We start from the raw sequence: 25038 nt of genomic DNA on the forward strand, positions 1-25038 counted from the left end.
AAGAGGATGTCCTCAGCTCCTGAAGATCTGGGCTCTAGACCATGCCCATCCCATCTCTGGAGCCAGGACTATGAATGTGAGCAACCAAGAGTCTGAGTCACAGACACTAAAGGCTAAGCCACTGACCTGGGAGACCCTGAAGGGTGGGCACCTTCTCCCACCTGGAAAAGGAGCCCTGGATCCTCTTCTTCCTGCTGCTCATTTGTTGTCAATGCCAGACCACACTGTGGGGACACAATGCACAATATTTTCCTCTACATGACAGACAAGCCTGCTCATGGTACATTATCCTATGTGTTTTCTGTGGCATCATTTCCCCATAATTGCACTCTATGGGGACAGGACATGACACAAGGGAGCGGAGTTTAGCCAAGCGCACTACTATGAGGTCCATGAGTAAAATTGCTCTGTGTCCATGAAGTCCACAGGAAGATGGGCTGTGGGAGGTGTATGCAGAGCAATTCTCCAGGTGGCCTTGGACTGACCCAGGCTCTCCTGTTACTTACTTGTGGTTCTCATGAACACATACTGAGTACACTGTGTGCAACACCCTGAGACCCAGGAGACCCAGCAGAAGAGGTCAGGCCCTTCCAGTCCCCTCAGAGGAGAAACTGGGCTTCAGTGCTTTGGATCATGGGATGTCATTTCTCAGAGAATAAAAGCAAAGATGGCAGCTCTGTGAGTTCCCTTACTTGTCGCACAGGGAGTGTTTGCAGAGAGTCATGAGGAGTGTTCTCCCGGAACTTGTTTCTCTAATTATGTCAAAGGATGCCTGTTCTGGGAATGAGAACTTTTCCATGAAAGCCACATGTATAAAGACATTAATGGCTGTGAATATACTTTATATACAGAGATATAAAAAATGTGCTCTATGTTTAATAAGAATTTTAATGCATTCCACTGCCATGTATTTAAAAATAAAATTAATTAAATATTTTTTTAAAAGAAAGCAATTAGCATCAAATCAGGACTCACTGCATAGTGCATGCAGAAGTCTATATGCTGAAATGAGTTCTTATAAAAATAAACTGCCAGTTAAGAGGTGAGCTGGCAGAGTCAGGAGCAGGAAGCTCAGATCGGCTTTCCCCCTAGGGGCCAGCAGTGGGGTTGGCAGACAGAGAGTGGAAGAACTCTTGTTAATTGGAAGGTGAAAATGTGTTTGGGGAGTTTCACAGGGTGTAGAAAGTCATTGTCTTCTACACAAGTCACATGCTCCCTCTGGGGGGGGGTGTCAGGATCTAAATGAAGGATCATGAAATTGTGATGTCAGAGAAGCTGTCTCCTTTGCCATGTCCATGTCAGAGCCTATTTCAAACCATGCTTGAGTGGACTCTGAATGCATTTTCTGAAAAATGCCTGAATCACTTTGTGACTTAGTAAATTAATGTCCAGGTATGTCCTTGCCTTAGCTGAGTTCACAATTTCCACTTTCAGGTTCTAGCAAAGAAAAGAAGTCTGGTTTGTGAGAAGAAAAAAAGACACAAAACACACTGTTATGCTAGCAGATTCTGGAAATGGGCACAATAAACTGGCTTCTGGAGAGCATGCCTGTCCACAAATCCCTTCCTCCCTGGAGCCCTGAGCCTGCTGTGTGTGGAGGAGAGGCCACAGCTGGGCGATTTCAGCAGAGACACAAAGCATGAATGAGCTGAAGCCCCACATTTGAGGGTCACAATACACAGAACTGTCCCAAGGCCTTATCCTGGAATGTAGCAGAAATGCCCTGTTAGCAGGACCTGAGGACAATTGTTTCATTAACAGGCTCTCTCCTGGACAGAGGAGGCCACCACTGGGTCAAAAAGAGAGGGGATGTATGCAGGGACCCTGGCACACAGTTTTGCTTGTGCAGTCACTGTTAACCCTGAGCATAGCCCTGTTTATGACTCTCCCTGAGCCTCCATTTCCTCTTGCTCACCTGCATGTTATAGCAAATAGTCCCCCATCCTGTTTAACCTCTGCCATGTACCTGGGGAAGCAAAAGAAGGTCTAAGGGACCAAGCACCTTTCATACATAAATGAAGGTGGGTTTTCTGTCTCCTACAATCTCCTTTTCAAGGGTCAGATGACACAGAAAATTGCAGAAGTCTAACTTCATGTCTCTGGAGAGAGCAGTTATGTACTAGACAGAAAGGGATTGAAGCCAGATGGCAGCTGTTATTTCCCTCTGGAAACATCTGGGCTGCTGTGGTAGCCCCTGAGGCTTCCTGAGAGTAAGGAACTGTGGCATCCCAGGTCCAGGATGCTGATGGACAAGGGGAAGTCTCCTCATGACCCACTGCCCCTGAGCCAGGCTGGGACACCACTGGGTCTGCAGGATGCAGCACAGATGAGGCCTCCAAGTGTAAGCCCAGGCTTATGCTGGTGCTAAGATCACAAGCTGTCACACTCCAGCTTGCTGTTCACCTGGAGAGAGAGAGATAGTGGGGCTGAGGTCTGTGTCAGCACAATATCTTACATGATACCTAAAATTGGAGATAAGACTGTTCCAGTCTTCCTGCTTAGGGGCCCCTTGTTTTGTCTTTTAACCTTCTCTCAAATATTTGTCAAATGACTCACAAAAAGGAAAAACCCACCATCTCCACTTGAGATCTGCTGTAGTAGAATTCCTTCAGCTTTCTCTTCCAGGGTCTCTGGAAATACACAAGAAGCCCAATACCTAAAACATTGTTTTAGAGAATGGAGTGGTTTATCAATTTGGGGCTAATAAATTTATTTAGAATTTTTTTTTTAATTTTAAGGCATTACAGTTATACATAATCTTGGTCTATGGTGTTCCTGTTTGTGTGTGCTCATGGTCAAACATTTTAATGATGGAAATTAGAACACAGGTTGAATATCCTTTTTCTAAATGTGAGAAACCTAAAGTGCTTTAGACTTCAATACTTTTTATATTTTGAAAAATTTTTATCATTCCTAACTGAGCATTTCCATACAATAATCCAAAACTCACTGGAATCCATCCCAAAACTTTCAGATTTTTGAGTTTTTTGGATATGGGAAATTAGGACTAGAAAGGCTCAGCTTGCTCTAGAATAAGGTGCAGTAGAACAGAGTCACCCAGAGCACTCAGGAAGTCACTATGGACTGGTGGGAGCATTGCTAGATGGACTCTGTGTGTGAGTCATGTGCTGTGTGCTGTGGGTCCACTCTCTGTTTCCTGATATTTCTAAGACAAGGTGACTGGTTGGCTGTGCTTGTCTGCCACCTACTGGTCGATCTTAGGCATAACATGGTTAGGATTTTAGACTCAGTCCCATGAGGCTGCACTGCTAATCTTCACTATTACTCAGGGAGCTGACTCTATTGTATTCATCACTGGGATAGATTCTGTAAGGAACACAGATGTCAAGTTCATATCAATAGTCTTTCTTCTAGCTGAGGACAAATGACTTGCAGACAACCAGGGATTCAAAAATAATGATTGAGAAGAGGGTTAAGGGCTGGACTCTGTGGTGCATGTGAGAGGCCAAGGCTGTGACTTCAGAGAGGCTCCTGAGGATGCAGCTGTGGAGGCAGAGTCAGGGGATACCAGGCCTCCTGGTCTCCGTGTCAGTGCAGCCTCGTTCCTGCCCTCTCAGGAAGATCCCTGGGACAACTCAAGACCATACTACCTGTGCCTACTAAGAAGGCCCCGGGGTCACACAGGCTTGTGACCAGCCATGGGGAGATTTGTGCTCTTAGCTACAACACCAAAGATGGTCAAATCAACCTTTTTACCAACATGGGCAAACAGAACATCCTGTTGCCACCAGTCACAAGTGTGTATTGACCACTTGAGACACAGCAAGTACATCTGAAAGATTAAATTTAAACTTTAATTTTATTTTAGTTTTATAAACTCACACATTGCTAATCATCCACCATGGCTGGAATCTACCAGACACACAATATTGTGCTGCTCCACACTCTCTAGGTAGCAAGGAAGGTACCAAGAATCTTGGTGCTCAAGGACCAAGCTGTGCAGTTTCTCTGTGGTTCAAGGACAACTTTGTTGACTTTTTCAATCATCCTCAAAGCACTGTGATAAATAAAATATTCCAAGATGTCCTCAAAGTAATTACAAGAGATGAAGAATGGAGGAAGATGGAGATTTAAAAATCAATCAGATTTCTGAGCTCCAAATCAAAACCTCTGCTCCATATTCTTGATTGATAATTGGAATCATCAAAAAACACATGACCGACCGCAGGACATTTAATCTTAATGACTGTGAAAATTTTGTCCACCAAGTTCACTTAACCAATAGTAACAAGTGGGTCCCATAGAAATGCCCATTTATCATGAAAATTGTCACTATCTGTGCTGTTTCACCACTTTTATCCACACTCAATATATTCCCTATGTAAGCAATCTATGCCTCCTCTCTGAACTTTCATTCTAAAAATGTCCTTAGTTTTCAGGGTGAGTTTACCTGCTACTAGGTGGTATGAAGCCTGGCCACTGTCCACATCTGGTGTTCTAACACCTGGTGTTTTTTTCAAGAGCCTCTGAAAATGCAGATGGTCCATTTTATATTTAAGAAACTAGAGTCTGCAGAGGTATGAATCAACAGACAGTGACCATTTTTCCTCCCTTAGGCATGTGCAGCTTCACTGGGACACATCAGGAGGACAGAGTGATGGAGACAGAGAGAACTAGCCTCAAGGCCTCAGTTAAGATCTCAGCTTCCATTAAAATGCCTCAGAGGACCAGGGCAGGCCTGCTGTGATGGTGGAGAGGGGAGCCTCCTTATCTCTCTAATTCAGGTGTGTCCTGTATTTTATGAGTGTTCAACCTGATGATGACAGGAAGATTTAAATGCTTTCTTCAAAACTGCATTGAATTCAGTGTCTGAGGCCAAGTAAGTGTGCATCTGTGCTCCCCACAGTACAGTGTGTGATCCCTAATAACCCTCTAGAGTCCTTGACCTGGTTCCCATGTGGGGTAGATGAGGACTCACTCTGCATGGTGGCTGGATGTTCAGAAGAATCAGGAGCTCTGTGAGTTCTGGTTGATGGTTCTTGCAGGAACCTCACTGAAAGGCTGGGAGGGTGGCTGATGGGTCCTTGTTTTGGGAAAGTTGGTGACTGAGAGCCTCCTGCTGAGCAGAGATCAGATGATTTGTATCCACTTCGAAGGTCATTATTTCTAATCATGGCCATTTAAAAAGGTTCAGACATTTTTTTTTTTAAATTTTGTCTCCAGACTTTTAGTCGTGTTTACTCTTGGGTGTGACATTCTGTCAAAAGAAGCCTTCAGTGTCACTGAAGTGCCCCCTGCTGTTTGCAAAGGCACAGTTAGGGGTGGCCCCTGGATTACCCCAGTATTCCAGTCTCTAAGGGAATCCCTGACTCAGGCTATGGAACCACATAATCCAGTATAAGCATTTGACAAATGTCAAGGAAGACACATCCCAATTCCAGAAATAACTCAGAAACAGACAGAGTGTCTGGAGGAGCCGAGATGCCTGCCTCATCTCAGGCCCAGGGCAGTGGAGTGGCTGACCATGAACTGAACACTGAAACCATGAGCAAATATTCCTCCTCTGAATCTGTTCTTCTCAGGTCTTTTGATCACAGTGTGAAAAGTTCTCTACCACCTGGTCTACCATCTGTCAACCCCATTCATCAGTGTCATTCCTGAAGGACATATGCCATTAACACTGCCCAATCCTTTTTTCCTGGAGGGTTGCTCAGGAGGGACCAAGGAGAGAGAATCCTGTGGAGCTCCAGCACCTGTGCTAAGACTTGTGCCCACAGGGAGGAAAGAGAAGCCCCTAGGAGGGGTGAGCACTGAGGGCATCTCCACCCTCACCCTGGGGTCCCAGAGAGTCAAGGGCCTAATAGGTAGAGCTTCCCACATTCTATAGCAGATGACAGTGATGGCTAGGGAGGACCACAGCACCTCCATGTCTAGGTCTGTGCCTTTCCTTGCCAAATGTCCAGAGCTTTGAAAGACTCACCAAAAATAAGTGGTAAATATCTAAGTTGAGGAGTGTGATAATTAGAAAATTTAATGACCCTTAGCAGCTCCCAAAGGCTCTAAGCCCAAGCCAGCATTAGTAGTTGAGTTGGGTAAACTAGACCCCAGGGGAGTAGCAGGAAAGGTCCCAGAGGTGCTGCAGTTCCAGGTACAGCCAGACACTGGGCCTCTCCCCTCAGCCTCTGCAGGTGATGAGCAAGGGAGGAACCTACTCAGGCCCCTCAAGGACCCTGCTCAGACCCACACTTTTCTGTAAGAGTCCTGGGGCTCCAAGGTCATGTGTGACTGGGGTGTCCTCTGCCCAGGCAAAAACAGCTTTGATTTTTCTTTTTTTAATCAAGTTTTTTTTACATTATTTTTTGTATCAAAAAGAGACTCACTTGGAGGTGGGCCATCATGATGGTGACCTTGAGGCTCTGCAGGAGAGGTTGTATCAGGAGCTTGGTCCCTGGTTGAGGTCTGGAGTTTGCTGTGGACAGGGAGATTCAGCACATCACAGCTGTGACTCATCCCAGCCACTAACACAAGGACTGAGGATATGGAAACAGAAGGGGAAAGTGAAGGTATCCAAGGTCACCTACACAGGAACCCTCTCGGGACAGAAGTCACTGTGGAAGTCAAGTTGAAAGAGAAAACAATTATTTTTCCAGCCCGAGAGGTATATCAGAAAGTCACATGTGATGGGGAAGAAGAGGATGGGAAGTAAAGAAAATCATATACAGTTATGTCTTTACAGTACTCTTGAAAATCAGCTCATCCATGGTGTGGTCAATTAACTACTGATTTTTATTTGAATCATTTTGAAAAGGTTATCTCTGTAGGTCTGGTTGATTTTTCCAATGCAGGAGTAAAAAAAAAAAAATATATATATATATATATATATATATATATATATATATATATATGAGTTTCAATGAAAAATATTCTTCTGAGATCTTGGATCTTGGGGCCACTGCTGTTCCCAGAAGCACCTTGTAGTCTTTGCTTTTGCTTTCCTTTATTGGTCACGGGTATCCACCTCCCATCTCAGATGTATCACCAGATGTCCCTGTGCTTTCCCTGATCCACAGAGGGGAAGAGCCACATCTTCCACACCCCACTCATCACAGCAGACCCACCCATAGTTCATCAGGGTTGAAATGATTCTTCCCATTTTCACTTTTGCAGCCACTGGTTCCTTCATGGCTTGGTGCCCATGACCACAAGGACATCAAAGCCTAGATCACACACTGGCTCAAGTGCAGTTGACCCAATGTGAGGGCTATAACTTGTTCCATAAAACTCTGCCATGAACCTGAAAATCCTCAAACATCAGAGAATGTCTGGGTTTTATATTGAAAAAAATGGTAAATTCCATTAAACTTCAGGTACAATTACTTTCACAGTTGAGAACATATCTATTGGGAAATGGAAAAGTAAGTCACAAGAGCAACACAGATTTTTTGAAGGGATACAAAAATAGCATGTGTGTAAAATATCAGTAAAGTTTTAATGTACCCCAAATACAGGAGGGAAAGACCCCAGGAGGGTGATGCTTCATGCAAGGGTCATTCTTGGGAAGGCATTTGGGACTGAGGTGCATATTCAAGACCAGGTGACTAATTATAACTTTCGTTCCTTGAGTTTTTACCTGAATACAGTTGGGAAGTGTTCTACATGGACCTAGAGTACATGGAAGAGAACTTAAAAATATCGTGCTTCCAATCCAGTGCACAGAGCTCACACACATGCACACCTGGTGTCCTATAGAAGCTCCCCCTACTCAACTTATTTTCACATTTGAATTTAATTCTCTTGTCACAATTCCAGGCTATAAGTGTGATGTTCTCCTATATGAATTTTTTTGTGTGAAGATAAATGGTGAGTGTATCCATCAGAAGCCACAGTATAGAAACATAATTTTATTAATTTTTTTGCAATGTTTCAGGCAAAATCTGTGCAATGCTAAAAAAAATTACTAAAAAGTGATATAACTTTATAAAATAATTTGTGAAAATTATTAACAAATATTATCAACTGTGATCCAAATTTGTGTTTTCAAAGTTGGGGTTTTATGCCAAATATCATTTTGAAAAAAATGAAAGAAGAGATAGAAAACACTTTATTCTAAGATGCTGTTTATACCTCTGGGAATCAGCAGATTCAGAGCAAAGTTATAATTCATGTACACAGACCAGGTTTCCAGTATCATGATTCTCTCTTACCCTACACCTCATCATGAGCTCACTCTGACAACCACAAATATTTTCCTCATCAGTTAATGCCAAGAGGTAAGGGGCCTGGATAGGCTTTGACTTGAATGCATTAGCATCATAATATGGCACAGATAAGGTGATTGCCCCCATAGTATAGCCAGAATGATGGGTGGCTCTGATATATTTTATTAAGCCCATATTTAAGAAGAGTGTATGGTCAAGCTCTGTGTGGAAATATGTGTGTCCTTATCAAAGATGTGTGCATGCATTCCTGGAAAGCAGGTTGGCTCAGGGCATGGAGGGAGAAGACAGAAATCAGAGTCCAAGTGATCTTGAGAATATATACACTTGTCAAAAGCAGATGAGAACTGTCTTCAATTGAAGATAGAGTGAAATTGGGAACAATCAGAAGAAATATAAATAGGGAGGATATTTTAATTCCTGTCCCTGCAAACAGGGCTCAGCAAGGCTACAGCTTTGCTGTGGCAGGCTAGTGATGGAAAGAGGGAAAGGAAAGGGCACAGAGAGGACTTATTAGTTTTCTGCTCCATGATGTAGTTTCCTCAGATCATGTGCCATGTGTGGTATTTGGTTCCAGACCATTAGTCACTGTTTTAAGAAAAAAAGTTCCTCTAGAAAAAAAAAAAACAGCTATATTGATGTCATTGCATGTGCACTTTTATAGACTGTGCTTTATTTTCAACTTCAGGTGACCCCCTACCCCTACCGTGTAAATGCAGAAATACTCAGGGGTGAACTGACAAGACTAGGAGAGCTGAAGTTATTCAGTCCTTCCTGGCATGAGTGGACTAACTGGGTGGTGACTGAGGGCAGGGGGGTGTGGCTGGAGGAGGTAGTCACTAGGGTTGAGCCTTGAAAGGTACATCCTCCCTGAGGCCCCTTCCCCTCTTTCCTTGCACTTTCTGGCAACTAAAGGTGAAGCAGCTCTCCTCCTCCACACCCTTCTGCCCTGATGTTCTGCCCACCTGGGCCCAGAGCAATAGGGTCAGCTTACCATGGACTGACTTTCTGAACCAATGTACTTAAATAAATGTTTACTCCTCTAAGTTAGATGACTGTTGGAATTTTATCCCACTGATATGAAACTGACCACAAGTGATTAAGAGGATTTGCTTTGAATTCAGAACTCTGTGAGGACTAAGTGCTTCCAAGGAGAATGTGCTTCCTGGGCCTAGCAGGATAAGAAACCTTTCTTTCAGGTGAGCTGTTGCCCTCTGTAGATCAGAAGTCAAATCACTGGCACTAAATAGGAGATTCCTACAAATTAAGAATTTTAGGCCTATGAGGGGACCCAATATCAAGTAAAAAAAGAAAACATTCTTCATTATATGAAAACCTGGGTAAACTCATGTTAATGAGAAAATTCAGTCAGTTTACATTAACACTGAGTTTAAATGTATCTAAGGATTATATGAATTGGATTATTAAGCAGCCACCATAAAAGTGCATCAAAGAGCACCTGCAAATGTGTTTGAAAGAAATGAAAAACAATCAGAAAGCATCAAAAAGAATATTGAAACTATGCAGAGGCAAAAAATAAAGGTTTCAGAACTGAAAAATGCATCCACCGCAATGAAAGCCCAGTCTGGAGCTGAGGAGGTGAATGTAGCAGACAGAGGAAGGAGGCAGCAGGAGAGACAGCAAAGGTCACACCCAGCTAGAGAACCTGGGGAGAACCCTGAGAAGGCAAATGCACAGGGACTCAGAATAAACCAGGAGGTGCCTCTCAGCTCCCCTCACAGCCACACTGCCAGATTCTGAAGACAGAGACAGAATCCTTAGCTTTATGGGAGAAGCAACTAGAATCACCAGAGAATTCTTTGCCAGAAAACAGGGAGGAAAAGGGAAAGGACACACTTTCAAGTGCTGAAGGACAATTATGTTGACCTAGAGCTCTAGATCCAGGGAAATGTACATCACAAATCAAGGTAAAATCAAGAGCCCCTCAGCTGTAGAAAAACAAAGATAATAATGCATTGCTAACCCCAATGTGGGGGCAAAGTGCTATATAAAGAAATAATGTGTGATAGGAACATGAATGTTGGAACACCAGGATGGAGAAGGACCATAAAGGAGGGACAGATGACAAGAATTTGAGAGCTGAATCTGACCATTGCACATTGTGGACATCTGTTCAATCATCACTGTGACACCCCAGGTTACTAGGGAAATGCAATTTAACACACATGAGAAAAACCCCCTGAGGTATGGCCAAGTCCAGGAGGCAACAAACATCTCATGGGCAGCAGGAGGGGAACCCAGGCCTCATTCCTGCAGCTGACCTGATCCTAGCTGCAGTCACAAGCCACTACCAGCTAGCTGAGAGTTCTGGGGAGTGCCCACAAGCTGTCTCCAATGTGAAGGCAGGACATGCAAGATGGAGTGACAGATTCTGATAACACTAGGCATTCTGCTACCAAACATGCAGCAATAATGCTCCCTGTGTTTAACACATATGTTAAACATGTGTTGTGTGTCAATACAAATCTAAGAAAACGAAACCAAAAACCTGCACAGTAAAACCTATAGGAACTGTGTTCAGCATTGAAAACTTGGAGGACAAAAGCCTGCCCTTCACGAGGGAAATGGATCAATACTGTCCAAGAGCCAGAAAGTAAAGTCATACTCAGCACAGAAAAGAACACAGCTATAGAGAAGTATGCAGTGATTCTTGCCTCTAACCCCAGCAACTGGGAGGCTGAGGCAGGAGGATCACAAGTTTAAGGCCAAGTTCAGAAACTTAGCTAGGAACTAAAAACTCAGAACAAAACAAAACACAAACAAACAAACAAAAAAATCATCAAACCAAACAAATAACAACAACAAAAAAGAGGACTGTGAATGTAGCTAAGTGCTTTCACATTCCTGTATTAAGTACCAAGTTTGAAGAAAAAAATTAAATACATAAAAAAAAGAAAACAGTTATCATGTAATGAAAATTTAGGAAGGAAGATAACTTACATGCATGACACTCAGGTGAGAGCCAGTCTGAAGGTTTCACATGCAGTGAGTGCCAGGCCCTGTCACTCAGCTAGGTGAAACTACAGGATGGAAAATCATGAAGGTCTGCAGCAGAGAGTGAGGATCAGCTGGAGCTCAGATAGTGTGAGGGAGGGATCTGCACTGTGTCAGGCCACACATTTGGACACACGTCATTGTCCACTTGTCTATTTCCACAGAATGCACAAAATGACCCTGGTGTGAATGTAAACTTGGGCAGAGATTGATGAATTGTAACAAAAGCAACAGTGTCTGAGGTGTTGATGGAGGGGCTGTTGGAAAAAAGGGGACACAGGAGAACCCTGCACTTCAGCCCAATTTTCCCGGATGCTTAAATTACACTAAAAAATAATGTCTAAAATATTCCCATGTAGGAACATATGGAGAGACCTGCCTTTGCTGCACAACCCCTGAATTGCCTAATTGAGTCTCTTCAGGTCTTTAATAACTTTCCTCATCATACAGTGAGCTCATTGCCTACTGGGGCTGAGCTGAAGGGTCAGAGTGCAGAGGAGACCTCTGATCCTCTAACACTCCTTGTAGTGCTCAGGGCCTGGCTGCCTCTGAGCAGTGCCCTCAGCAGGTGGAGGCAGCAGGAGGAGCAGCTGGGGCAGCCCAGCCTCACACTTATGCTCTCTGGGAGGTTTTTGTCATGGCCTGTGTCACTGTGGGAGGGGAACTGTTATGCCATTGACAGTAATAAGTGGCAACATCTTCAGGCTCCAGGCTGCTGATGGTGAGAGTGAAATCTGTTCCAAATTCACTGCCACTGAACCTTGAAGGGACCCCGGATTGTAAACCAGTTACAAGATCCATAAGGAGCTTAGGAGCTTGGCCTGGCTTCTGCTGATACCAGTATAAATAATCACCAATGTCCTCACTGGCCCTGCAGGTGATGGTGACTTTGTCTCCAGGAGACACAGGCAAAGAGGATGGAGACTAGATCATCATGATGTCACATCTGAAACCTGACATTGGAAAAATAAAAAGAAATATCCTTCTAAGTAGTGATGTTGCAAGAGGACTTTCCTGAGTAGCCAGGCAGCACTGACCTCACTGTGATTAGTAAATCCCCAGTGTTGTCCTTCCTTACCTGGGAGGCAGAGCAGCAGGAGCCACAGGAGCTGAGCAGGGGCCCTCATGGTCATGCTGTGTCCTGACTGGGACTGACTCCTGCACAGGGTGTTAGCAGCCTCTTAAGAAGTCCTCAGGGCAGTGGGCTGTGCTGTGGGCACATGCAAATCAGCAGGGCTAGGCAGGCTGTGCACAGCTGCAGGGAAGGCTCCTCCTAGTCAATCAACACAGGCTCAGTGTGTCCAGATGTCCCAGGTCAAACAAGGGCATCACAGATTTGCCTGGGAGAACATGGTTCCTGGGGCCACAGGACACAGTCAGCCCCCTGAGTTTTGAGGGTGGATCTGTAGTATTTTCTGGTTGAGGACAAGTGTTCTTGTGTTTTAAGTGTTAAGGTAAGATTGCAATAAATCACCCAGTCAATCTTAGAGCAGGAGACAGAAATACTATTCACCAGTTTGTGGTCTGGATCCACCAGCTGGAAGGCCTAGGGTGAGGATGCAAGTCTATACCCTTCGACCCCCTCCTGGGGTTTGAGTACAACCTTTTTAGTCCAAAATCACATTAAAACATAAGTGGCTGTTGCTATGTTTCAAAACCATGAACAAACATCATGAGATCTAAAATCATAAGCAGAAAAAGGAGTGGGCCTAAACCTCCCTACTTAAGTACAGTTTAAAAAAAATGTTGCTGACATCTAGACAATTAATCTGACAGGGTACTTTGTTCAAGAAAAATAGGAATTAAAGAAAAAACATTTTTACATGGTATAAGAATTGTCATTTTATGCTGCCAAACTGTTGTGCCAACAACTGTTGATGGACATAAAGGCCGGGGTTCCCTGGGAGAAGCACTTCTTACAGGAGGTGGAGTCTCAGGGCAAAATGAAGTGTGTTTGCTCATTGCCCATGTGGCCTAGCCCATGACATAAGCACAATTCTGTGTTACTGACCCTTGGGGGAGGAAAAGGCATTAAATAAACAAAGGGGTAGTTTATGCTTTAGAAGTAAAAACAGAAATAAAGGCAGCAAGAGAGGAAGATGTATAAACTCACTGAGGTGTTTGGGGTTTTTGGACATTGGCAAAGCATTGGTTAGAGGCAGGTGGAGTTACCCGCCCATGGACCTAGCTCTCCCTGCCTCAGAGTCCCACAGAGCACACTCATACCCATCATGGTGCCCATCTTCTCCAGACCAGAAGGCCTAAGGCTAGCCAGGCTCATCAACTTAAATATGTTTTAGGAGAAGTAGGAATAATTTTTCAAACTAGTGAAAGTACTTTAGAAGTTGATGTTTGGAGAATATAGGACATGGCTAGCATCTAAATAAAAACAGCAAAGATCCAGATTCTTTATGTAATTCTACTTTACCAGTTGACCACAGGAGTTTTTAAATCTTGGTCTTAATGCCTCATGGTTTCAAGAGGGTTATAGTGTCTCTAAACATCATGTCCTCCATCAGGTCCTCTTACAACTTTTTTTTCAAGAATATAGAAGGTCAAAGTTTTTACCCCTGCTCTTCTTAGAGTTTTCAAAAATATTTTTCTGTAACTGTCCATGATCATTTTTTTATTTTCTTTTTTCTTTCTTACTTTGTTTCCTTCTCTCTCTCTCTCTCTCTCTCTCTCTCTCTCTCTCTCTCTCTCTCTCATTTCTATCTTTATTTAACCCCTGTGTTGCTGATGACTGAACCCAAGGCCTAGTGCTTGCTGCACAGTTCTCTACCTCTGAGGCAGAGCCCCAACCCTCCCTCTCTCAGTTAACCATCATTTCTGGGATCATCAGCTGTTCCATGATACTTCCTCCTGCCCTGGTCTGGGAGGGCTCACCTATTCCTACCATAAACAGTAGGACACAGCTGGTGAGCAGTAAACTAAAAGAAAAAAGGGAAGGTTTAAAAGCTTCACTCTATTTTAATTATCCCTGTGCTTGTGCTAAGTTCCTTAGGGAAGAGAGACTACAATGAAATCTTTACTCTGGGGCTGGGAAAAGTACATTCAGGTCAAGTTTCTCATTAGCAAGGTGACAACCTGCAGGTGGACAATTGTGAGAATGTGTGCAGAACATCTGATGAAGGACAGACTTTGCTGGTGATGTAGATGGGAAAGGCTGGAGCAGGAGCTCACACAAAGCTGTGCTCAGGCTGGAGCTGCCTGAGAGCTGCAGGCTCTGGCCCTGGGCTCATAAGTGGAGGTTCTCCTGGGCATGTGGTGAGGACCTGGGGAAGCAGAGACTCGGCCCTCAGGCTGCCTGGCAGGGGAGCCAGGGGAGGAAGGTGCTCCACACCCTGGGGCTGAGCCAAGCAGAGAGGCCATAACAAGGGGAGTTTCAGAAACCAGGAGTCAGTTTGCGCCTGGCTCTGCACTCATGCTGAGCCAATTGTCCTGAGGCAGAGATTCTGCTAGACCAGAGAGGAGGGTAAGCAAAGACCCCCAGAGCCTCATCTCAGCCAGAGTTTAATTTGCTTAGAACTAAAAGGAATACTACCTGCCATATATGTAATTTTTAAAATATAAATCCTATGGACACGTCTGTGTTTACTCTGTAATTCTAGTATGAATATGTTTATAAACATAGGTATTTCTTGAATTTTTGTTAAATGTATGATTATTTATTTATTTATTTATTTATTTATTTATTTATTTATTCATTCATTCATTCATTAGGTTCTCAGCTGCAGTGATGCAGTCAGGTTTCTCACATGCTAGGCCACAATGAACTACAACCAAATCAGCCCCCTTTTGTTTTCATACTTTGTTCTATAATTTTCCTGGGGTGGCTTTGAACCTACAGTCCTCCTCCCTCAGTCTCAAGGTGTCTAGGACTTATAGGAGTGTGCCACTCTGCCTATGGAACTCTAAGTTAAGATACCCTGAGCCTGGGCAGGTAAAGCTGGCATCTCTTTCCTTAACTCATGCTTTCTCTCTACTCTCCGGACTGAGCATGAGCACCATGAAGTTCAGAAACTGCACATAGTCCTCCTGCTTCCCAGAACAGTGACCTTCCCATTGCTCAGGACCCTGGGGGATGTGACGGGCTCCAGTGCCAGAGAGAAGCAAGTGTCATAGAGATGGGTAGTTGTTCTGGGGCCCAAATAGAATTTCTGTGTCCAGAGCTGGGCATGGGCATTTCCTGTAGCGTTGCTTCTCCACACAGGGCAGAAGAGCTGGCTCAGTGACTGCATGGCCATAGGACAAACCAACCCACAGCAGCTGATGGCCACTCCTCTGACTGGAGAGAGAGAGATGCCTCTGGCACCTCCAGAGTTCACTTGATACAGGGACTCTTCTCACACTAGACAATTGGTGGCCTCATGAACAGCCCCTGAACATCTGCTGCTGTCCTTTCTGGTCTCTAAAGACCACCAGGCACCACTTTTGACCCTCCTATAAGAATACAAGAGTGGATTCAGAGGCAGGCCAAGGGCCAGGATGTACAGGAGAACAGGATTGTGACCCACATGAGGACAGCCATGTGGGAAGTGAGGATTGACAGGTGTGAACTCAGAGTAGGAGGGAACAGAACAGACAAAACTCCAGAGAACTAGTCCTCATTCCTAATCCTTCACTACATCTCAAGTGCAGTTCCCTAGCAAGGCATCTGCTCAGACCCACACAGCTGCTGCTTCTCCTTGGCTGTGTTAGAAGTATTGGTTTTCACCAATTACCATTAAGTACTCTCTGAGTCTTTCCTGGGTGTCATTGCCCTATAGACAGAGAGTCTACTAGAACAACAGGCAGTGAGAGGAGGTGAAATGACTCTGCAATTAAAAGAGTGAGTGTGACAGGGGGTGGTGAAGTAGTGACGGCTACAACCCCAGGGTCCTTCTGAGTTCTGATATTCAGGGACACCATTGAGGGCTTTCTGCCATCCCTGCTGTGCACTTGGGTACTCCTGTGGCCATGTGTGAAGATGCACCCTGTGAATTTCCTATCTACCTGGTGGTTTTAGAGTGCTGTGTACTGCCTGGTACATTTGAAATACATTCTGCTACAGTTGTGCTTGTTTAGATAGAAAAATCACCTGTGACTTTGATGCACTCTGAAGGACCTAGTTACATTTGTAAATGATACCTAGTGAGATGATAGTTGCCCAAAAATTGGGATCTGGAGTTCAGATGCCACACAATATTTTGCCAGTCAACACACCCTAGCTGGCATTGGAGGGACCATAGAGTCATGTTTCTTGGAGACCAGGAAATTTGGCGAATCTTTGTTTGGAGCACAGTCTGGTTGGGAACAATTTATGAGCCACTTATCAAGCAGAAACGAACTTTATTTTTAGAACACACACACCACACCACATGAGCTCTTCAGGAATTCCCCCAGAGCCCACATGCCACCACTGACTTCCTAGGAGCCTCTCAAACTCCACTCCTCCTGCTCTTGAGGCTAATTGGCTGGGTCATGTGGGCGGAGCCACAAGAGTCCCCCAATGAGCAGCTATGTGGTCTGAAAGGGTGGGGAAACAGCTCAATGAGCATCACTGCTGAGGAGCCAATCAGCTGGCAGCTGGAAGTTTGCTGGGGCCATAGTGAGCCAATCAGCTGGAAGTTTGCTAGGGCCCCTTTGACTGTGGCTCTCAACATCTCCCCCTCTCTGTTTAAAAAACAAGCATTTGGCTTAGGTACTGTGCCTGCCTTAGGTTGTCCAATACTACATGTGGTTCTTACCCGTCATCAGATGATCTGACCTCAAGGCATCAGCCTCCTGTCTTAGGTTGGTACCATTGCAATGGAATCTTACCTGTCATTGACTACTGGTCCAGCATACAGCCACACCTATTGATAGGCCTTTGCACTAGCAGTTGAGTGTTGTTCTTTCTCTGTTGGCCCCCAAATTTTAGCTAAATGACCATGACAAGCAAATGGAGGAGGATACACCAAGCCAATTGATGGCTCCTTTTGGAAAAATTGTACCACAGATGACACCATCAGAAAAAATACCCAAACACTGCCACAAGTCGCTGCACCAACAGATAGATCACACTGCATACAAGTGATACATAGTCCAGGCAAGTTGTGCAAGCAGTTCAGTGATAGCTATTGCAGAAGCTGTAGATTGGTTTTATCTTTGTCTTCACCAGCACTGGGATGAAGATAGGAATTCTGGCAATAATGGCAAAAGAAAAAATTATGTAACATGCCAGCAGGCACTCAAAGAAAACAATTTTCTGAACAATTTACATTATCCTGAACAGAATTATTAAATATAATGAAAAGGAAACGTGAAAGTAAAAAGATCTGTTAACCTCCTTATTTGTTCACATATTAAAACAATCCTCAAAAGCTATTTACCCAATTTAAATTAAACCATATAAATAATGTGAATAAGAAAAAAAAATATCTGGATCCATTTTTCATGAGCGCTCATCATATATGATATATGGACATACATACATACAAACATACAACATAAAACACAAGTTTGCACACATAATATAATACATACAACACATAACATAGTAGTAAAAGCCATATAACTTTTACAGATGAAATCTCCATTGCAATGTTTAAAAAGTCTGTAGTCAAAAAATAGAGCGGATCAGTAAAACATTAACCTAGGTCTGTATGAGCTCAAAAACCAAAAATGGAACTTCATGATGTGGAAAACGGCAATAATAAAGTAGATATTGAAAAAAGCATCCTGGTTTTATCACAGATATAAGGATAGCCAAACTGGAGTTCCGGATATCAGCTGTTATGAATTTGAGCCAAATCATCTTCTTTTTGGTCTGTAGAAATCGCTTTAGTTAATCTCTCTGGAATCCAAATTAGCTGCTGTTCTCCCTGTGGAAACACACAAACAGACCCCTGACTCCAGACGATTACAGGGTCAGGACTTTTCTATTGTCCTGTTAGAATATCTTTCCAAAGTACCTTGGGCTTATGTACATTTTTTGGACATATATGCCTTTCCACAGCACTAAGCCCTGATGAATCCAAATTTAAAAAGTTCAGAGTAAAAAGGGTTATATTAAGTTTATCTTTGGGGGATATATATACCCATTCCCATTTCCTTCTTTTTGCTTTAATAAGTACATGTTAATAGTTTGATGACCTCTTTCAACTATGCCTTGTCCCTGTGGATTGTATAAAATTCCTGTTATATGAGTAATGCCAAATGATGAGCAAAATTGTTTAAAAGAGGTAGAAGTATAACCAGGAGTATGATATGTTTTTAACTGTTTTGGAACGCCCACAGTGGCAAAATTTTGTAAGCAATGAGCTACAATATCTTTAGTTTTTTCTCTGGCATGAAGGGAGCTTATCAAAAATCTGGAAGAAGTATCAACTTTAACATGCAAATATTTTAGTTTTCCAAATTCTGGCAAGTGTGTGACGTCCATCTGCCAAATATGGTTAGGTATCACTCCTCTAGGATTGACTCCAAAATTAACTTGTGGTAAAAAGGTCACACAATTTTTTCATTTTATTATTATTTATCTGGCTTTTTTCTTAGTTATTTTAAAATGCTTTTGTAAAGTATTAGCATTGACATGGAACCTTTTATGAAAAATTTTAGCTTCTTCTAGTGTAGAAAAATATGTATGTCATGTGTAGTTTTATCTTCTAAATCATTACCCAAACTAAGGGCTCCAGGCAACCTTGTATGTGCCGTGATATGTCCTATAAAGAATAGATCTTGTCTGTCCCAGATTAGACTTTGTTTTCTGGAAAACAAAGAGAAAACAGTAGAGGAAGGGGAAATCCTACCAGCATCTTCAAGGGATATTATAGCATTAACTATATATGGACTATCAGAAAATAAATTAAATACAGACACTTAAACATCACAAAAGCTTGTAATACTTCATTAAGCTCTACCTTTTGAACTGATTCTTTGGGTACTAAAAATGTAAAAGTTTGATCAGGTGTAACTACTTCTGACATACCATTATTTGACCCATTAGTGAATATATTTGGAGCATTCATGATAGGTGTTTTCTTGTCATTTTTGAAAAAATTACAGGATTTGATGACCAAAAAGACAATAAAATATTAGATGATAAGTGGTTATCAAATGAAACATTAGATTTGTACATGAGTATTGCCCAAGTATTTAACCATTAGCTAACTCATCAATTTGATCCATAATATATGGAGTAAAATTTTATTGGGAGAAATTCGAAACACTCCCTTGCTGCTTTTATTACTTTGAGTATTAATTGTCCTACAGCCTCAGGATACCTAGTAAGAATAGTGTTAGGAGAATAAGATAAATGTATCCACAATAATTGACCTTCTTGCCAAAATACTCCTGTAGAAATATCTTTTGTTGGTAATACAATAAATAATAAAGGCAAACTTGTATCAATTCTATCCAAATACATATTTTCCATATATGTTTCAATGATTTTCAATGCCTTTCTTGCTTCAGGCATTAACATTCGGGGTGAATTTGGATCTGATGGACCTTCTAGGATATCAGATTAAGGTCCCCAGTCTCCTGTTGGTATGCCTAGATAAGGCTTTATCCAATTTATGTCTCCTAATAACTTTTGAAAGTCGTTAAGTGATCTGAGTTGATCTACTTGTATTTGAAATTTTGGGGGACAGACCATGGTTGAGGATAATAGAACTCCTAAAAAATTGATTGGAAAATTTAATTGTACTTTATCTATTGCTATCTCTAGATTATAATTTTTTAATAAGTTTGTAAGTGTGGTATAACATTCTAGCAATGTGTTTTTATCTTTGTGTGCTAATAATTCATCAACCATATAGTGAAATATTTGTAGTTCAGGATTTTTATTTTTAAGTGGCTGGATTACTTTGTTAACATAAATTTGACACATAGTTGGCCCCTTAGCCATCCCTTGAGGGAGTACTTTCCATTCATATCTCTGATCAGGACCTTCATGATTCAGTGCAAGGATAGTAAATGCAAAACATGCACTATCTTCAGGATGAATTGGAATTGAAAAAAAATCTGTAATATCTATAACTAAAATATACCAGGTTTTTGGCAAAGCAGAAAATTGGGAATCCCCAATTGAGCAAATCCCATAATAATCATCTCATTATTAATGTCTCATAAATCTTGCAATAATCTCCATTTACCAGATATCTTTTTGATAATAGAATGGGAGTATTATGGGGAGATACAGAAGGTTGTATATGTCCCTCCACTAATTGTTGTTTGACCAAGTCATGGGCTGCCTGTATCTTTTCTTTAGTCAGGGGCCACTAAGGAATGCATACTGGTCTTTCTGATTTCCACATAGTTTTTATTGTCTCAGTGACCCCTCCTGAAAATCCAATCCATGTCTTTCTGTTCCTTGATCTATTTGTATTGGTGCTGCTGTACATTGTTCTTGTTCTCCTAATCTTTTTCATTTCCTAAAACCTTGTCTAGATATAATAGTGGATGCATTTGAATTGATGTTATTTGTTATTGTTAGTCCTAATTGATCTAGGACATCTTCTCATCAAAATTTATCTAAAGATGATCCAGTACATATGGCTGTATAGTTCCTTCACATCCTTCAGGATCCTTCTAAGCTAATACCATTGTACTTCTATGGAAATTAGTTGCCACTCCTAGGCCTCAAAGCATTTGAGTGGCTTGGTGTAATGGCCAATGTTTTGGCCATTCTTGATGAGATATGATGCTAAGTTCTGCACCTGTATCCAATAGCCCATTTAATTTATTTCCTTGAATATTTAGTTTTAGCATGGGGCGAGAATCTAAATTTAAAGAAAGCATAGCCCAATCTACACCTGTGAAGCCTAATCCTCTCTTTCTACAGTATGATTGGAAAATTTATCATGTAGGCTGGGTATTATTAGTAACTGTGCTATTCTATCTCCTGGTGAAATTACTGATATACACTTTGGAGAATTGGCTATAATTTTAATTTCACCTTCTTAATCGGCATCAATTACCCCAAGACTTACCATAAGTCCTTTTAGAGTAGAAGAACTGTGTTCCAATAATAAGCCTACTGTTCCTTTGGGAAGAGGTCCTTTTACCCCTGTGATAATCATTTGAACTCCCATCTCTGGAGTTAGTACTCTTCTGGCAGAGGCACAGATGTCTAATCCTGTGCTTCCTCTGGTTTGTCTAGTGAGGGATCTAATAGATAATGTGTCCTGATCACTACACTGATGGGGTTGCTGGGTTCCTCCAGTGCCTTGTATATTTGTGGTTGTGGGCCCTGGAGCATTGGGACCACAGTCCTTTTTTTGGCAATGGAACCTAATGCATTTCTCCATGATATCGTGGATAACCACCTGATCCTTGTTCATTTTTTGATAACAGAGTACCCTCTATGGTGATTTGAGAATGACATTCATTATCCCAATGTCTCCCTCTATGGCATCATGGGCAAATACCCGGTATTCTACCCTTTGATACCTAGTTTTGTTAAACCCTCCTCCTATGGGGCAAATTCCTTTTAAAATGTCCTGTTTGTTCACAATTGTAGCATGTTTTTGGACTGGCATCTAAAGCCTGTTGTACTGTAGCTGCCAGGACTTGCCCTTGTTCATTATTGTCGCAACATAATTTAATATATGTGTTTAAATCTTCATGTTTTCATTGTCTAATGACCTCTCTGCACCAATGATTTGCTTGCTCATAAGCCAGTTGTTTTATTAATGACATTGCTTGTTCTGTATTTCCAAAAACTCTGGTAGCTGTTTGAATAAGCCTATCTACAAATTCAGCGTAAGGTTCATTAGCTCCTTGTATTACCTTAGATAATTGACCTTGTAAACCTCCATGTTCTTGTAAAGTCTTCCATGCCCTAACCACATAAACAGCAATTTGTGAGTATATGGCGGGATCGTATGCAATTTGTTGCTGCTGATCCTCATAAGATCCCTTTCCTAACAACATATCTAGATTTCTCCGAGGATAACCAGCTGTTGCATTTCATCTAGCCGTCTCCTTGCAAAATTCCTCATTGTCAACCTCCATAACAGGTATTGTCCTCCAGTTAGCACAGCTTTACATATACTAGTCCAATCTTCTGGCATCATGTTCAAGTTGGTAATGGATTCCACCATGCTTACAGTGAAGGGTGCTTGAGGTCTATAGGTTGTTACAGCCTCTTTTAGCTGCTTCACTGTTTTGAAATCTAAAGCATGGTTAATTCGCTACCCTCCTGCCTGCTCAAATACAGGACATGCTAATATTGAGGTCCTTTCTCCTATCTATCAACTATGGGGGTTGGGGGCTTCCCAGCATATGGAGGTGGCGCTGTTGGTTGGACACTTACGCCCTCTGGTGATAGAAAGTTGTTAGTGGCAGTCTCCTGTTCTAACTTTTCCCCTGATCGCTTTTTCTTCTTTAAACTTTCTTCCTCTTTCTGATTAGCTCAAGAGACCTTTTCTTTACTTAAATTTTTTCCTCTGTCTGACTAACTTGAGAGAGCTTCTTTTTTACTTGAATCTTTTCCTCTGTCTGACTAACTTGAGAGACCTTCTCTTTTACTTGAATTAATATGTCTTCTCCTTCCTCTACCAATGTCTGAACTGGAGGCTTTGGACTAAGCAAACAAGATATGAATGTCCACAATGGCAATGTGCCACCTGGCAGAGTTCCTGGGCTTTTCTTTTCTATTCTTTTTAAATCTTCACCATGATGGTTCCATTGTGATATATTTAACAACTCCTCCTTAAAAAGCCATGGGCTACATTTTTGTATTGTATCAACATATGCCCTGACTGTTTTTGATTTTATTGAGATGCCTTCTTCCTCTAAGAATTTACTTATCAATCTTTTGGTTGGTTTTTTACTAATTTTTGATCCCATATTTCTACTATAATACAACCCAACAAGATTACACCAAACAAAACCAAAACAGAATGAAACAAAAATAGAAAAACAAAAAAATCATTATATCAGCCTTTCTATTCTCCTGAAATGTCCTTCTGTTCTTTCTTTCTATCTGTTCCTCAGATGCAAATAGTTTTTCCTTAGATGTGAGTGGTTTTTCTTCCATCTCACTCATGTCCATGGACATACAACTTAAAACAAAAGTGAAACAAAACCAAAGAAGAATCTTAAAATGGCTACCCATCCTCTCACCCTGCACTCAGAGGCGAGCAGTTTACCTTATTACTTACATTCATTCGTTCCCCATGTGGGTACCCAAATGCTGCAGTCTGGCTGGGCACAATTCATGAGCCACTTATCAAGCAGAAATAAATTTTATTTTTAGAACACACACACCGCACCACACCAGCTTTTCAGGAATTCCCTCAGAGCCCAACTGCCACCTCCGGCTTCCCAAGAGCCTCTCAATCCCCCAGTCCTCCTGTTATTGAGGTCAATTGGCTGGGTCACATGGGTGGAGTCAAAAGAGTCCCCCAATGAGCAACTCAATAGTCTGAAAGGGTGGGGAAACAGCCCAATGAGCATCAACACAGAGGAGCCAATCAGCTGGCAGCTGGAAGTTTGCTGGGGCCACGGTGAGCCAATCAGCTGGAAGTTTGCTGGGGCCCCTTAGCTGTGGCTCTCAACAGTGACCTCTTCCAGTTATGATCTGTGGGGTGTGATCAATGGAAATTGTGAGATGTCATCAATGTAATTACCAAGGCTGCAGGATGCACGGGAGATGAGGGAGTCATCAGTTAACAGCTACTGGACACAACCAGCAAAAGCATCTTCTGTATCCTTTAATGTTTGCTAAAATCATGAACAAACTCCCAGGGGACATAGCAACCGAGTCCCACTCACCAGGAACCTTCTTTCCTGTTCACCCCACACAATCCATAAGGACCAAGAGCTTGTCTTGAAGGCCACCCGGTACCCCAGGGCTCTCCATGCTATGTAGTGTCACCCTCTCATTCATAGTTCTGTGGGCTCAGGGCAAACAAATCCCCCTGTTCTTCCCCAAATTCCATAACAACAATACCATGTCCACTGGATGTGTTTCCTTCTGCTGTGGACCTTTGTCACTGGTCACTGCAGGAGCTAATTCAAGGACATGATGCTGTCTATAGAAGGACCTCTACAAGTTGAATGCCCTTCATTTCATTGAAATACATGCCTCCAGCACTTTGCTGTCACACACACTGGCACTCTTCCCTGCCTCAGCATCTGCAGAACCCTTGGATTATATCAGGAGGACGGAGGTGAGGATCACATGGAGAATGGCTCTCAAGTCCACAGTTCTTGCTGAGTCTTACTGAATAGTCCACTGAATATCTTCCTGGGACCAGGTTGAGCCTGCAGGTATTGTGGAGGGAGGGACAGCTTCTCTTCTATTTCTACATCAATCACACCCTGGATATTATGAGCATTTCAGTCAATATTTATGGGAAAATTCAGATACGTTTTTGAAACTCTGAGAAATCTGTGACTGAGACCATAGTCCCAAAACTGAACTGACATGTCCCCAATTAAATCAGTAGATGTATTGTCAGGTCAGTGCCTGGGGGGCTCAGGAAGAAGAAATAGAATAAGGGTGCACAGGTGCTCCCTGAGCCCTTCCACCAAACCCCCCAGTGCCCTTCAGACCCTGCTGCCTCTGAGCAGTACTCTCATCAGGTGGAGGCAGCAGGAGGAGCAGCTGTGGCAGCCCAGCCTCACACTTCTGCTCCCTGAGAGGTTTTTGTCATGGCCTGTGTCATTGTGGAAGGGTAATCCCAACTCTGTTGATAGTAATAAGTGGCAGCATCTTCAGGCTCTTGGCTGCTGATGGTGAGAGTGAAATCTGTCCCAGATCGACTGCCACTGAACCTTGAGGGGTCCCCAGATTGCAAAGAGTGTGCACAATAGAGGAGGAGCTGAGAAGCTTGTACTGGTTTCTGCTGATACCATTGTAAATTATTGCCAA

This window comes from Ictidomys tridecemlineatus, chromosome 12, assembly GCF_052094955.1.
Source record: "Ictidomys tridecemlineatus isolate mIctTri1 chromosome 12, mIctTri1.hap1, whole genome shotgun sequence".
NCBI lineage: Eukaryota > Metazoa > Chordata > Mammalia > Rodentia > Sciuridae > Ictidomys > Ictidomys tridecemlineatus.